Below are 16,958 nucleotides of genomic sequence, written 5' to 3'. Positions count from 1 at the left end.
ACTCTGGTCAGACACGGCATCCGAGCTCTGGCATTCTAGATACTCTGGTCAGACACGGCACCCTAGCTCTTGCATTCTAGACACTCTGGTCAGACACGGCATCCGAGCTCGGGCATTCAGATACTCTGGTCAGACACGGCTCCCTAGTTCTGGCATTCTAGATACTCTGGTCGGTCACGGCACCCTAGCTCTGGCATTGCAGATACTCTGGTCAGACACGGCATCCTAGCTCTGGCCTTCTAAACACTCTGGTCGGACACGGCATCCTAGCTCTGGCATTCTAGACACTCTGGTCAGACACGGCATCCGAGCTCTGGCATTCTAGATACTCCAGTAAGACACGGCTCCCTAGCTCCGGCATTCTAGATTCTCTGGTCGGACACGGCATCTTAGCTCCGGCCTTATGGATACTCTGGTCAGACACGGCATCCTAGCTCTGGCATTATAGACACTCTGGTCAGACACGGCGTCCTAGCTCTGGCGTTCTATCTACTCTGGTCGGACATGGCATCCTAGCTCTGCAATCTAACTACTCTGGTCGGACACGGCATACAGGCTCTGGCATTCTAACTACTCTGGTCGGACACGGCATCCTAGCTCTGGCATTCTAGACAAACTGGTCGGACACGGCATCCTAGCTCCGGCATTCTAGATACTCTGGTCCGACACGGCATCCTAGCTCTGGCATTCTAGACACACTCGTCAGACACGGCATCCTAGCTCTGGCATTCTAGATACTCTGGTTAGACACGGCATCCTAGCTCTGGCATTCTAGACACTCTGGTCAGAGACGGCATCCTAGCTCTGGCATTCTAGATAATCTGGTCGGACACGGCATCCTAGCTCTGGCATTCTAGGTACTCTGGTCGGACACGGCCTCCTAGCTCTGGCATTCTAGATACTCTAGTCAGACACGGCATCCTAGCTCTGGCCTTCTAGATACTCTGGACAGACACGGCATCCTGGCTCTGGCCTTCTAGATACTCTGGTCGGACACGGCATCCTAGCTCTGGCATTCTAGATACTCTGGTCGGACACGGCATCCTAGCTCTGGCATTCTAGATACTCTAGTCAGACATGGCATCCTAGCTCTGGCCTTCTAGATACTCTGGTCGGACACGGCATTCTGGCTCTGGCATTCTAGATACTCTAGTCAGACACGGCATCCTAGCTCTGGCCTTCTAGATACTCTGGACAGACACAGTATCCGAGCTCTGGCATTCTAGATTCTCTGGTCAGACACGGCATCCTAGCTCTGGCATTCTAGACACTCTGGTCGGACACGGCATCCAAGCTCTGGCATTCTAGACACTCTGGTCTGACACGGCATCCTAGCTCTGGCATTCTAGATACTCTGGTCAGACACGGCATCCTAGCTCTGGCATTCTAAATACTCTGGTCGGACACGGCATCCTGGCTCTGGCATTCTAAACACTCTGGTCGGACACGGCATCCTAGCTCTGGCATTCAAAACACTCTGGTCGGACACGGCATCCTAGCTCTGGCATTCTCAACACTCTGGTCGGACACGGCATCCTGGCTGTGGCATTCTAAACACTCTGGTCGGACACGGCATCCTGGCTCTGGCATTCTAAACACTCTGGTCGGACACGGCATCCTTGCTCTGGCATTCTAAACACTCTGGTCGGACACGGCATCCTGGCTCTGGCCTTCTACATACTCTGGACAGACACGGCATCCTTGCTCTGGCCTTCTAGATACTCTGGTCGGACACGGCATGCTAGCTCTGGCCTTCTAAACACACTGATCGGACACGGCATCCTAGCTCTGGCATTCTAGACACTCTGGTCAGACACAGCATCCGAGCTCTGGCGTTCTAGATACTCTGGTCAGACACAGCATCCTAGCTCTGGCATTCTAGATACTCTGGTCGGACACGGCATCCTAGCTCTGACATTCTAGATACTCTGGTCGGACACGGCATCCTAGCTCTGGCATTCTAGATAATCTGGTCGGACACGGCATCCTAGCTCTGGCATTCTAGATACTCTGGTCGGACACGGCATCCTAGCGCAGGCATTCTAGATACTCCGGTCGGACACGGCATCCTAGCTCTGGCATTCTACACACTCTGGTCGGACACGGCATCCTAGCTCTGGCATTCTAAACACTCTGGTCGGACACGGCATCCTAGCTCTGGCATTCTAAACACTCTGGTCGGACACGGCATCCTGGCTCTGGCCTTCTACATACTCTGGACAGACACGGCATCCTAGCTCTGGCCTTCTAGATACTCTGGTCGGACACGGCATGCTAGCTCTGGCCTTCTAAACACACTGATCGGACACGGCATCCTAGCTCTGGCATTCTAGACACTCTGGTCAGACACGGCATCCGAGCTCTGGCATTCTAGATACTCTGGTCGGACACGGCATCCTAGCTCTGACATTCTAGACACTCTGGTCAGACACGGCATCCGAGCTCTGGCATTCTAGACACTCTGGTCAGACACGGCATCCGAGCTCTGGCATTCTAGACACTCTGGGCAGACACGGCATCCGAGCTCTGGCATTCTAGATGCACTGGTCAGACACGGCATCTGAGCTCTGGCATTGTAGACACTCTGGTCAGACACGGCATCCGAGCTCTGGCATTCTAGATACTCTGGTCAGACACGGCACCCTAGCTCTTGCATTCTAGACACTCTGGTCAGACACGGCATCCGAGCTCGGGCATTCAGATACTCTGGTCAGACACGGCTCCCTAGTTCTGGCATTCTAGATACTCTGGTCGGTCACGGCTCCCTAGCTCTGGCATTGCAGATACTCTGGTCAGACACGGCATCCTAGCTCTGGCCTTCTAAACACTCTGGTCGGACACGGCATCCTAGCTCTGGCATTATAGACACTCTGGTCAGACACGGCATCCGAGCTCTGGCATTCTAGATACTCTGGTCAGACACGGCATCCTAGCTCTGGCATTCTAGATAATCTGGTCGGACACGGCATCCTAGCTCTGGCATTCTAGGTACTCTGGTCGGACACGGCATCCTAGCACTGGCATTCTAGATACTCTGGTCGGACATGGCATCCTAGCTCTGGCATTCAAGATACTCTGGTCAGACACGGCATCCTAGCTCTGGCCTTCTAGATACTCTGGACAGACACGGCATCCGAGCTCTGGCATTCTAGATACTCTGGTCAGACACGGCATCCTAGCTCTGGCATTCTAGGCACTCTGGTCGGACACGGCATCCGAGCTCTGGCATTCTAGACACTCTGGTCAGACACGGCATCCGAGCTCTGGCATTCTAGACACTCTGGTCAGACACGGCATCCGAGCTCTGGCATTCTAGACACTCTGGTCAGACACGACATCCGAGCTCTGGCATTCTAGATACTCTGGTCAGACACGGCACCCTAGCTCTGGCATTCTAGACACTCTGGTCAGACACGGCATCCGAGCTCGGGCATTCTAGATACTCTGGTCAGACACGGCTCCCTAGCTCTGGCATTCTAGATACTCTGGTCGGTCACGGCACCCTAGCTCTGGCATTGCAGATACTCTGGTCAGACACGGCATCCTAGCTCTGGCCTTCTAAACACTCTGGTCGGACACGGCATCCTAGCTCTGGCATTCTAGACACTCTGGTCAGACACGGCATCTGAGCTCTGGCATTCTAGATACTCTGGTCAGACACGGCACCCTAGCTCTGGCATTCTAGATACTCTGGTCAGACACGGCACCCTAGCTCTGCCATTCTAGGTACTCTGGTCGGACACGGCATCCTAGCTCTGGCCTTATGGATACTCTGGTCGGACACGGCATCCTAGCTCTGGCCTTCTAAACACTCTGGTCGGACACGGCATCCTAGCTCTGGCATTCTAGACACTCTGGTCAGACACGGCATCCGAGCTCTGGCATTCTAGACACTCTGGTCAGACACGGCATCCGAGCTCTGGCATTCTAAACACTCTGGTCAGACACGGCATCCTAGCTGTGGCCTTATGGATACTCTGGTCGGACACGACATCCTAGCTCTGGCATTATAGACACTCTGGTCAGACACGGCATCCGAGCTCTGGCATTCTAGATACTCTGGTCGGACATGGCATCCTAGCTCTGTCATTCTAGATAATCTGGTCGGACACGGCATCCTAGCTCTGGCATTCTAGGTACTCTGGTCGGACACGGCATCCTAGCTCTGGCATTCTAGATACTCTGGTCGGACATGGCATCCTAGCTCTGGCATTCTAGATACTCTGGTCAGACACGGCATCCTAGCTCTGGCCTTCTAGATACTCTGGACAGACACGGCATCCGAGCTCTGGCATTCTAGATACTCTGGTCAGACACGGCATCCTAGCTCTGGCATTCTAGGCACTCTGGTCGGACACGGCATCCGAGCTCTGGCATTCTAGACACTCTGGTCAGACACGGCATCCGAGCTCGGGCATTGTAGATACTCTGGTCAGACACGGCTCCCTAGCTCTGGCATTCTAGATACACTGGTCGGTCACGGCACCCTAGCTCTGGCATTGCAGATACTCTGGTCAGACACGGCATCCTAGCTCTGGCCTTCTAAACACTCAGGTCGGACACGGCATCCTAGCTCTGGCATTCTAAACACACTGGTCGGACACGGCATCCTAGCTCTGGCATTCTAGACACTCTGGTCAGACACGGCATCCGAGCTCTGGCGTTCTAGATACTCTGGTCGGACACGGCATCCTAGCTCTGGCATTCTAGACACTCTGGTCAGACACGGCATCCTAGCTCTGGCATTCTAAACACTCTGGTCGGACACGGCGTCCTGGCTGTGGCATTCTAAACACTCTGGTCGGACACGGCATCCTGGCTGTGGCATTCTAAACACTCTGGTCGGACACGGCATCCTGGCTCTGGCCTTCTACATACTCTGGACAGACACGGCATCCTAGCTCTGGCCTTCTAGATACTCTGGTCGGACACGGCATGCTAGCTCTGGCCTTCTAAACACACTGATCGGACACGGCATCCTAGCTCTGGCATTCTAGACACTCTGGTCAGACACGGCATCCGAGCTCTGGCGTTCTAGATACTCTGGTCGGACACGGCATCCTAGCTCTGGCATTCTAGATACTCTGGTCAGACACGGCATCGGAGCTCTGGCATTCTAGACACTCTGGTCAGACACGGCATCCGAGCTCTGGCATTCTAGACACTCTGGTCAGACACGGCATCCGAGCTCTGGCATTCTAGACACTCTGGTCAGACACGGCACCCTAGCTCTTGCATTCTAGACACTCTGGTCAGACACGGCATCCGAGCTCGGGCATTCTAGATACTCTGGTCAGACACGGCTCCCTAGCTCTGGCATTCTAGATACTCTGGTCGGTCACGGCACCCTAGCTCTGGCATTGCAGATACTCTGGTCAGACACGGCATCCTAGCTCTGGCCTTCTAAACACTCTGGTCGGACACGGCATCCTAGCTCTGGCATTCTAGACACTCTGGTCAGACACGGCATCCGAGCTCTGGCATTCTAGATACTCTGGTCAGACACGGCACCCTAGCTCTGGCATTCGAGATACTCTGGTCAGACACGGCACCCTAGCTCTGGCATTCTAGATACTCTGGTCGGACACGGCATCCTAGCTCTGGCCTTATGGATACTCTGGTCGGACACGGCATCCTAGCTCTGGCATTCTAGACACTCTGGTCAGACACGGCATCCGAGCTCTGGCATTCTAGACACTCTGGTCAGACACGGCATCCGAGCTCTGGCATTCTAGATACTCTGGTCAGACACGGCTCCCTAGCTCTGGCATTCTAGATACTCTGGTCGGACACGGCATCCTAGCTCTGGCATTATAGACACTCTGGTCAGACACGGCATCCTGGCTCTGGCATTCTAAACACTCTGGTCGGACACGGCATCCTGGCTCTGGCATTCTAAACACTCTGGTGGGACACGGCATCTTGGCTGTGGCATTCTAAACACTCTTGTCAGACACGGCATCCTGGCTCTGGCATTCTAAACACTCTGGTCGGACACGGCATCCTGGCTCTGGCATTCTAAACACTCTGGTCGGACACGGCATCCTGGCTCTGGCCTTCAAACTACTCTGGTCGGACACGGCATCCTGGCTCTGGCATTCTAACTACACTGGTCGGACATGGCATGCTAGCTCTGACATTCTAAACACTCTGGTCGGACATGGCATGCTAGCTCTGGCAATCTAAATGCTCTGGTCGGACATGGGATCCTAGCTCTGGCATTCTAAACACTCTGGTCAGACATGGCATGCTAGCTCTGGCATTCTAAATACTCTGGTCGGACATGGGATCCTAGCTCTGGCATTCTAAACACTCTGGTCGGACACGGCATCCTTGCTCTGGCATTCTAAACACTCTGGTCGGACACGGCATCCTGGCTCTGGCATTCTAAACACTCTGGTCGGACACGGCATCCTGGCTCTGGCCTTCAAACTACTCTGGTCGGACACGGCATCCTGGCTCTGGCATTCTAACTACACTGGTCGGACATGGCATGCTAGCTCTGACATTCTAAACACTCTGGTCGGACATGGCATGCTAGCTCTGGCAATCTAAATGCTCTGGTCGGACATGGGATCCTAGCTCTGGCATTCTAAACACTCTGGTCGGACACGGCATCCTGGCTCTGGCATTCTAAACACTCTGGTCGGACACGGCATCCTGGCTCTGGCCTTCAAACTACTCTGGTCGGACACGGCATCCTGGCTCTGGCATTCTAACTACACTGGTCGGACATGGCATGCTAGCTCTGACATTCTAAACACTCTGGTCGGACATGGCATGCTAGCTCTGGCAATCTAAATGCTCTGGTCGGACATGGGATCCTAGCTCTGGCATTCTAAACACTCTGGTCGGACATGGCATGCTAGCTCTGGCATTCTAAACACTCTGGTCGGACATGGCATGCTAGCTCTGGCATTCTAAACACTCTGGTCGGACATGGCATGCTAGCTCTGGCATTCTAAACACTCTGGTCGGACACGGCATCTGAGCTCTGGCATTCTAGATACTCTGGTCAGACACGGCATCCTAGCTATGGCATTCTAGATAATCTGGTCGGACACGGCATCCTAGCTCTGGCATTCTAGATACTCTGATCGGACACGGCATCCTAGCTCTGGCATTCTAAACACTCTGGTCGGACACGGCATCCTAGCTCTGGCATTCTAGATACTCTGATCGGACACGGCATCCTAGCTCTGGCATTCTAAACACTCTGGTCGGACACGGCGTCCTGGCTGTGGCATTCTAAACACTCTGGTCGGACACGGCATCCTGGCTGTGGCATTCTAAACACTCTGGTCGGACACGGCATCCTGGCTCTGGCCTTCTACATACTCTGGACAGACACGGCATCCTAGCTCTGGCCTTCTAGATACTCTGGTCGGACACGGCATGCTAGCTCTGGCCTTCTAAACACACTGATCGGACACGGCATCCTAGCTCTGGCATTCTAGACACTCTGGTCAGACACGGCATCCGAGCTCTGGCGTTCTAGATACTCTGGTCGGACACGGCATCCTAGCTCTGGCATTCTAGACACTCTGGTCAGACACGGCATCGGAGCTCTGGCATTCTAGACACTCTGGTCAGACACGGCATCCGAGCTCTGGCATTCTAGACACTCTGGTCAGACACGGCATCCGAGCTCTGGCATTCTAGACACTCTGGTCAGACACGGCATCCGAGCTCTGGCATTCTAGACACTCTGGTCAGACACGGCACCCTAGCTCTTGCATTCTAGACACTCTGGTCAGACACGGCATCCGAGCTCGGGCATTCTAGATACTCTGGTCGGTCACGGCACCCTAGCTCTGGCATTGCAGATACTCTGGTCAGACACGGCATCCTAGCTCTGGCCTTCTAAACACTCTGGTCGGACACGGCATCCTAGCTCTGGCATTCTAGACACTCTGGTCAGACACGGCATCCGAGCTCTGGCATTCTAGATACTCTGGTCAGACACGGCACCCTAGCTCTGGCATTCGAGATACTCTGGTCAGACACGGCACCCTAGCTCTGGCATTCTAGATACTCTGGTCGGACACGGCATCCTAGCTCTGGCCTTATGGATACTCTGGTCGGACACGGCATCCTAGCTCTGGCATTCTAGACACTCTGGTCAGACACGGCATCCGAGATCTGGCATTCTAGACACTCTGGTCAGACACGGCATCCGAGCTCTGGCATTCTAGATACTCTGGTCAGACACGGCTCCCTAGCTCTGGCATTCTAGATACTCTGGTCGGACACGGCATCCTAGCTCTGGCATTATAGACACTCTGGTCAGACACGGCATCCTGGCTCTGGCATTCTAAACACTCTGGTCGGACACGGCATCCTGGCTCTGGCATTCTAAACACTCTGGTGGGACACGGCATCTTGGCTGTGGCATTCTAAACACTCTTGTCAGACACGGCATCATGGCTCTGGCATTCTAAACACTCTGGTCGGACACGGCATCCTGGCTCTGGCATTCTAAACACTCTGGTCGGACACGGCATCCTGGCTCTGGCCTTCAAACTACTCTGGTCGGACACGGCATCCTGGCTCTGGCATTCTAACTACACTGGTCGGACATGGCATGCTAGCTCTGACATTCTAAACACTCTGGTCGGACATGGCATGCTAGCTCTGGCAATCTAAATGCTCTGGTCGGACATGGGATCCTAGCTCTGGCATTCTAAACACTCTGGTCGGACATGGCATGCTAGCTCTGGCATTCTAAATACTCTGGTCGGACATGGGATCCTAGCTCTGGCATTCTAAACACTCTGGTCGGACACGGCATCCTTGCTCTGGCATTCTAAACACTCTGGTCGGACACGGCATCCTGGCTCTGGCATTCTAAACACTCTGGTCGGACACGGCATCCTGGCTCTGGCCTTCAAACTACTCTGGTCGGACACGGCATCCTGGCTCTGGCATTCTAACTACACTGGTCGGACATGGCATGCTAGCTCTGACATTCTAAACACTCTGGTCGGACATGGCATGCTAGCTCTGGCAATCTAAATGCTCTGTTCGGACATGGGATCCTAGCTCTGGCATTCTAAACACTCTGGTCGGACACGGCATCCTGGCTCTGGCATTCTAAACACTCTGGTCGGACACGGCATCCTGGCTCTGGCCTTCAAACTACTCTGGTCGGACACGGCATCCTGGCTCTGGCATTCTAACTACACTGGTCGGACATGGCATGCTAGCTCTGACATTCTAAACACTCTGGTCGGACATGGCATGCTAGCTCTGGCAATCTAAATGCTCTGGTCGGACATGGGATCCTAGCTCTGGCATTCTAAACACTCTGGTCGGACATGGCATGCTAGCTCTGGCATTCTAAACACTCTGGTCGGACATGGCATGCTAGCTCTGGCATTCTAAACACTCTGGTCGGACATGGCATGCTAGCACTGGCATTCTAAACACTCTGGTCGGACACGGCATCCTAGCTCTGGCATTCTAAACACTCTGGTCGGACACGGCATCCTAGCTCTGGCCTTCTAAACACACTGATCGGACACGGCATCCTAGCTCTGGCATTCTAGACACTCTGGTCAGACACGGCATCCGAGCTCTAGCGTTCTAGATACTCTGGTCGGACACGGCATCCTAGCTCTGGCATTCTAGACACTCTGGTCAGACACGGCATCGGAGCTCTGGCATTCTGGATACTCTGGTCAGACATCGCATCCTAGCTCTGGCATTCTAATACACTGGTCGGACACGGCATGCTAGCTCTGGCATTCTAAACACTCTGGTCGGACATGGCATGCTAGCTCTGGCATTCTACACACTCTGGTCGGACATGGCATGCTAGCTCTGGCATTATAGATAATCTGGTCGGACACGGCATCCTGGCTCTGGCATTCTAAACACTCTGGTCGGATACGGCATCCTGGCTCTGGCATTCTAAACAATCTGGTCGGACACGGCATCCTGGCTCTGGCATTCTAAACACTCTGGTCGGACACGGCATCCTGGCTCTGGCATTCTAAACACTCTGGTCGGACACGGCATCCTTGCTCTGGCATTCTAAACACTCTGGTCGGACACGGCATCCTAGCTCTGGCATTCTAAACACTCTGGTCGGACACGGCATCCTAGCTCTGGCATTCTACACACTCTGGTCGGACATGGCATGCTAGCTCTGACATTCTAAACACTCTGGTCGTACATGGCATGCTAGCTCTGGCAATCTAAATGCTCTGGTCGGACATGGGATCCTAGCTCTGGCATTCTAAACACTCTGGTCAGACATGGCATGCTAGCTCTGGCATTCTAAATACTCTGGTCGGACATGGGATCCTAGCTCTGGCATTCTAAACACTCTGGTCGGACACGGCATCCTTGCTCTGGCATTCTAAACACTCTGGTCGGACACGGCATCCTGGCTCTGGCATTCTAAACACTCTGGTCGGACACGGCATCCTGGCTCTGGCCTTCAAACTACTCTGGTCGGACACGGCATCCTGGCTCTGGCATTCTAACTACACTGGTCGGACATGGCATGCTAGCTCTGACATTCTAAACACTCTGGTCGGACATGGCATGCTAGCTCTGGCAATCTAAATGCTCTGGTCGGACATGGGATCCTAGCTCTGGCATTCTAAACACTCTGGTCGGACACGGCATCCTGGCTCTGGCATTCTAAACACTCTGGTCGGACACGGCATCCTGGCTCTGGCATTCTAACTACACTGGTCGGACATGGCATGCTAGCTCTGACATTCTAAACACTCTGGTCGGACACGGCATCCTGGCTCTGGCATTCTAAACACTCTGGTCGGACACGGCATCCTGGCTCTGGCCTTCAAACTACTCTGGTCGGACACGGCATCCTGGCTCTGGCATTCTAACTACACTGGTCGGACATGGCATGCTAGCTCTGACATTCTAAACACTCTGGTCGGACATGGCATGCTAGCTCTGGCAATCTAAATGCTCTGGTCGGACATGGGATCCTAGCTCTGGCATTCTAAACACTCTGGTCGGACACGGCATCCTGGCTCTGGCATTCTAAACACTCTGGTCGGACACGGCATCCTGGCTCTGGCCTTCAAACTACTCTGGTCGGACACGGCATCCTGGCTCTGGCATTCTAACTACACTGGTCGGACATGGCATGCTAGCTCTGACATTCTAAACACTCTGGTCGGACATGGCATGCTAGCTCTGGCAATCTAAATGCTCTGGTCGGACATGGGATCCTAGCTCTGGCATTCTAAACACTCTGGTCGGACATGGCATGCTAGCTCTGGCATTCTAAACACTCTGGTCGGACATGGCATGCTAGCTCTGGCATTCTAAACACTCTGGTCGGACATGGCATGCTAGCTCTGGCATTCTAAACACTCTGGTCGGACACGGCATCTGAGCTCTGGCATTCTAGATACTCTGGTCAGACACGGCATCCTAGCTATGGCATTCTAGATAATCTGGTCGGACACGGCATCCTAGCTCTGGCATTCTAGATACTCTGATCGGACACGGCATCCTAGCTCTGGCATTCTAAACACTCTGGTCGGACACGGCATCCTAGCTCTGGCATTCTAGATACTCTGATCGGACACGGCATCCTAGCTCTGGCATTCTAAACACTCTGGTCGGACACGGCGTCCTGGCTGTGGCATTCTAAACACTCTGGTCGGACACGGCATCCTGGCTGTGGCATTCTAAACACTCTGGTCGGACACGGCATCCTGGCTCTGGCCTTCTACATACTCTGGACAGACACGGCATCCTAGCTCTGGCCTTCTAGATACTCTGGTCGGACACGGCATGCTAGCTCTGGCCTTCTAAACACACTGATCGGACACGGCATCCTAGCTCTGGCATTCTAGACACTCTGGTCAGACACGGCATCCGAGCTCTGGCGTTCTAGATACTCTGGTCGGACACGGCATCCTAGCTCTGGCATTCTAGACACTCTGGTCAGACACGGCATCGGAGCTCTGGCATTCTAGACACTCTGGTCAGACACGGCATCCGAGCTCTGGCATTCTAGACACTCTGGTCAGACACGGCATCCGAGCTCTGGCATTCTAGACACTCTGGTCAGACACGGCATCCGAGCTCTGGCATTCTAGACACTCTGGTCAGACACGGCACCCTAGCTCTTGCATTCTAGACACTCTGGTCAGACACGGCATCCGAGCTCGGGCATTCTAGATACTCTGGTCAGACACGGCTCCCTAGCTCTGGCATTCTAGATACTCTGGTCGGTCACGGCACCCTAGCTCTGGCATTGCAGATACTCTGGTCAGACACGGCATCCTAGCTCTGGCCTTCTAAACACTCTGGTCGGACACGGCATCCTAGCTCTGGCATTCTAGACACTCTGGTCAGACACGGCATCCGAGCTCTGGCATTCTAGATACTCTGGTCAGACACGGCACCCTAGCTCTGGCATTCGAGATACTCTGGTCAGACACGGCACCCTAGCTCTGGCATTCTAGATACTCTGGTCGGACACGGCATCCTAGCTCTGGCCTTATGGATACTCTGGTCGGACACGGCATCCTAGCTCTGGCATTCTAGACACTCTGGTCAGACACGGCATCCGAGATCTGGCATTCTAGACACTCTGGTCAGACACGGCATCCGAGCTCTGGCATTCTAGATACTCTGGTCAGACACGGCTCCCTAGCTCTGGCATTCTAGATACTCTGGTCGGACACGGCATCCTAGCTCTGGCATTATAGACACTCTGGTCAGACACGGCATCCTGGCTCTGGCATTCTAAACACTCTGGTCGGACACGGCATCCTGGCTCTGGCATTCTAAACACTCTGGTGGGACACGGCATATTGGCTGTGGCATTCTAAACACTCTTGTCAGACACGGCATCCTGGCTCTGGCATTCTAAACACTCTGGTCGGACACGGCATCCTGGCTCTGGCATTCTAAACACTCTGGTCGGACACGGCATCCTGGCTCTGGCCTTCAAACTACTCTGGTCGGACACGGCATCCTGGCTCTGGCATTCTAACTACACTGGTCGGACATGGCATGCTAGCTCTGACATTCTAAACACTCTGGTCGGACATGGCATGCTAGCTCTGGCAATCTAAATGCTCTGGTCGGACATGGGATCCTAGCTCTGGCATTCTAAACACTCTGGTCGGACATGGCATGCTAGCTCTGGCATTCTAAATACTCTGGTCGGACATGGGATCCTAGCTCTGGCATTCTAAACACTCTGGTCGGACACGGCATCCTTGCTCTGGCATTCTAAACACTCTGGTCGGACACGGCATCCTGGCTCTGGCCTTCAAACTACTCTGGTCGGACACGGCATCCTGGCTCTGGCATTCTAACTACACTGGTCGGACATGGCATGCTAGCTCTGACATTCTAAACACTCTGGTCGGACATGGCATGCTAGCTCTGGCAATCTAAATGCTCTGTTCGGACATGGGATCCTAGCTCTGGCATTCTAAACACTCTGGTCGGACACGGCATCCTGGCTCTGGCATTCTAAACACTCTGGTCGGACACGGCATCCTGGCTCTGGCCTTCAAACTACTCTGGTCGGACACGGCATCCTGGCTCTGGCATTCTAACTACACTGGTCGGACATGGCATGCTAGCTCTGACATTCTAAACACTCTGGTCGGACATGGCATGCTAGCTCTGGCAATCTAAATGCTCTGGTCGGACATGGGATCCTAGCTCTGGCATTCTAAACACTCTGGTCGGACATGGCATGCTAGCTCTGGCATTCTAAACACTCTGGTCGGACATGGCATGCTAGCTCTGGCATTCTAAACACTCTGGTCGGACATGGCATGCTAGCTCTGGCATTCTAAACACTCTGGTCGGACACGGCATCCTAGCTCTGGCATTCTAAACACTCTGGTCGGACACGGCATCCTAGCTCTGGCCTTCTAAACACACTGATCGGACACGGCATCCTAGCTCTGGCATTCTAGACACTCTGGTCAGACACGGCATCCGAGCTCTAGCGTTCTAGATACTCTGGTCGGACACGGCATCCTAGCTCTGGCATTCTAGACACTCTGGTCAGACACGGCATCGGAGCTCTGGCATTCTGGATACTCTGGTCAGACATCGCATCCTAGCTCTGGCATTCTAATACACTGGTCGGACACGGCATGCTAGCTCTGGCATTCTAAACACTCTGGTCGGACATGGCATGCTAGCTCTGGCATTCTACACACTCTGGTCGGACATGGCATGCTAGCTCTGGCATTATAGATAATCTGGTCGGACACGGCATCCTGGCTCTGGCATTCTAAACACTCTGGTCGGATACGGCATCCTGGCTCTGGCATTCTAAACAATCTGGTCGGACACGGCATCCTGGCTCTGGCATTCTAAACACTCTGGTCGGACACGGCATCCTGGCTCTGGCATTCTAAACACTCTGGTCGGACACGGCATCCTTGCTCTGGCATTCTAAACACTCTGGTCGGACACGGCATCCTAGCTCTGGCATTCTAAACACTCTGGTCGGACACGGCATCCTAGCTCTGGCATTCTACACACTCTGGGCGGACATGGCATGCTAGCTCTGGCATTATAGATAATCTGGTCGGACACGGCATCCTGGCTCTGGCATTCTAAACACTCTGGTCGGACACGGCATCCTGGCTGTGGCATTCTAAACACTCTGGTCGGACACGGCATCCTGGCTCTGGCATTCTAAACACTCTGGTCGGACACGGCATCCTGGCTCTGGCATTCTAAACACTCTGGTCAGACATGGCATCCTGGCTCTGGCATTTTAACTACTGTGGTCGGACACGGCATCCTTGCTCTGGCATTCTAAACACTCTGGTCGGACACGGCATCCTGGCTCTGGTATTCCAACCACTCTGGTCGGACACGGCACCCTGGCTCTGGCCTTCAAACTGCTCTGGTCAGACACGGCATCCTGGCTCTGGCATTCTAACTACTCTGGTCAGACACGGCATCCTGGCTCTGGCATTCTACCTTCTCTGGTCTGACACGGCATCCTGGCTCTGGCATTCTAACTACTCTGGTCTGACACAGCATCCTAGCTCTGGCATTTTAACTACTCTGGTCGGACACGGCATTCTAGCTCTTCATTCTAACTACTCTGGTCAGACACGGCATCCTAGCTCTGGCATTCTAAACACTATGGACGGACACAGCATCCTAACTCTGGCATTCTAAACACTCTGGTCGGACACGGCATCCTAGCTCTGGCATTCTAAACACTCTGGTCGGACACGGCATCCTAGCTCTGGCATTCTAAACACTCTGGTCGGACACGGCTTCCTAGCTCTGTCATTCTAGACACTCTGGTCGGACACGGCATCCTAGCTCTGGCATTCTAGACACTCTGGTCGGACACGGCATCCTGACTCTGGCCTTCAAACTACTCTGGTCGGACACGGCATCCTGGCTCTGGCATTCTAACTACACTGGTCGGACATGGCATGCTAGCTCTGACATTCTAAACACTCTGGTCGGACATGGCATGCTAGCTCTGGCAATCTAAATGCTCTGGTCGGACATGGGATCCTAGCTCTGGCATTCTAAACACTCTGGTCGGACATGGCATGCTAGCTCTGGCATTCTAAACACTCTGGTCGGACATGGCATGCTAGCTCTGGCATTCTAAACACTCTGGTCGGACATGGCATGCTAGCTCTGGCATTCTAAACACTCTGGTCGGACACGGCATCCTGGCTCTGGCATTCTAAACACTCTGGTCAGACATGGCATCCTTGCTCTGGCATTTTAACTACTGTGGTCGGACACGGCATCCTTGCTCTGGCATTCTAAACACTCTGGTCGGACACGGCATCCTGGCTCTGGTATTCTAACCACTCTGGTCGGACACGGCACCCTGGCTCTGGCCTTCAACCTGCTCTGGTCAGACACGGCATCCTGGCTCTGGCATTCTAACTACTCTGGTCGGACACGGCATCCTGGCTCTGGCATTCTACCTTCTCTGGTCTGACACGGCATCCTGGCTCTGGCATTCTAACTACTCTGGTCTGACACAGCATCCTAGCTCTGGCATTTTAACTACTCTGGTCGGACACGGCATTCTAGCTCTTCATTCTAACTACTCTGGTCAGACACGGCATCCTAGCTCTGGCATTCTAAACACTATGGACGGACACGGCACCCTAGCTCTGGCATTCGAGATACTCTGGTCAGACACGGCACCCTAGCTCTGGCATTCTAGATACTCTGGTCGGACACGGCATCCTAGCTCTGGCATTCTAAACCCTCTGGTCGGACACGGCTTCCTAGCTCTGTCATTCTAGACACTCTGGTCGGACACGGCATCCTAGCTCTGGCATTCTAGACACTCTGGTCGGACACGGCATCCTGGCTCTGGCCTTCAAACTACTCTGGTCGGACACGGCATCCTGGCTCTGGCATTCTAACTACACTGGTCGGACATGGCATGCTAGCTCTGACATTCTAAACACTCTGGTCGGACATGGCATGCTAGCTCTGGCAATCTAAATGCTCTGGTCGGACATGGGATCCTAGCTCTGGCATTCTAAACACTCTGGTCGGACATGGCATGCTAGCTCTGGCATTCTAAACACTCTGGTCGGACATGGCATGCTAGCTCTGGCATTCTAAACACTCTGGTCGGACATGGCATGCTAGCTCTGGCATTCTAAACACTCTGGTCGGACACGGCATCCTAGCTCTGGCATTCTAGACACTCTGGTCGGACACGGCATCTTAGCTCTGGCATTCTAGACACTCTGGTCAGACACGGCATCAAGCTCATTCATTCTAGACACTCTGGTCAGACACGGCATCCTAGCTCTGGCATTCTAATACACTGGTCGGACACGGCATGCTAGCTCTGGCCTTCTAGATACTCTTGACAGACACGGCATCCTAGCTCTGGCCTTCTAGATCCTCTGGACATACACGGCATCTGAGCTCTGGCATTCTAGATACTCTGGTCAGACACGGCATCCTAGCTCTGGCAT

Source organism: Hypanus sabinus, chromosome 5, assembly GCF_030144855.1.
Source record: "Hypanus sabinus isolate sHypSab1 chromosome 5, sHypSab1.hap1, whole genome shotgun sequence".
Classification (NCBI taxonomy): Eukaryota; Metazoa; Chordata; class Chondrichthyes; order Myliobatiformes; family Dasyatidae; genus Hypanus; species Hypanus sabinus.
Note: the sequence above shows the minus strand (reverse complement) of the source record.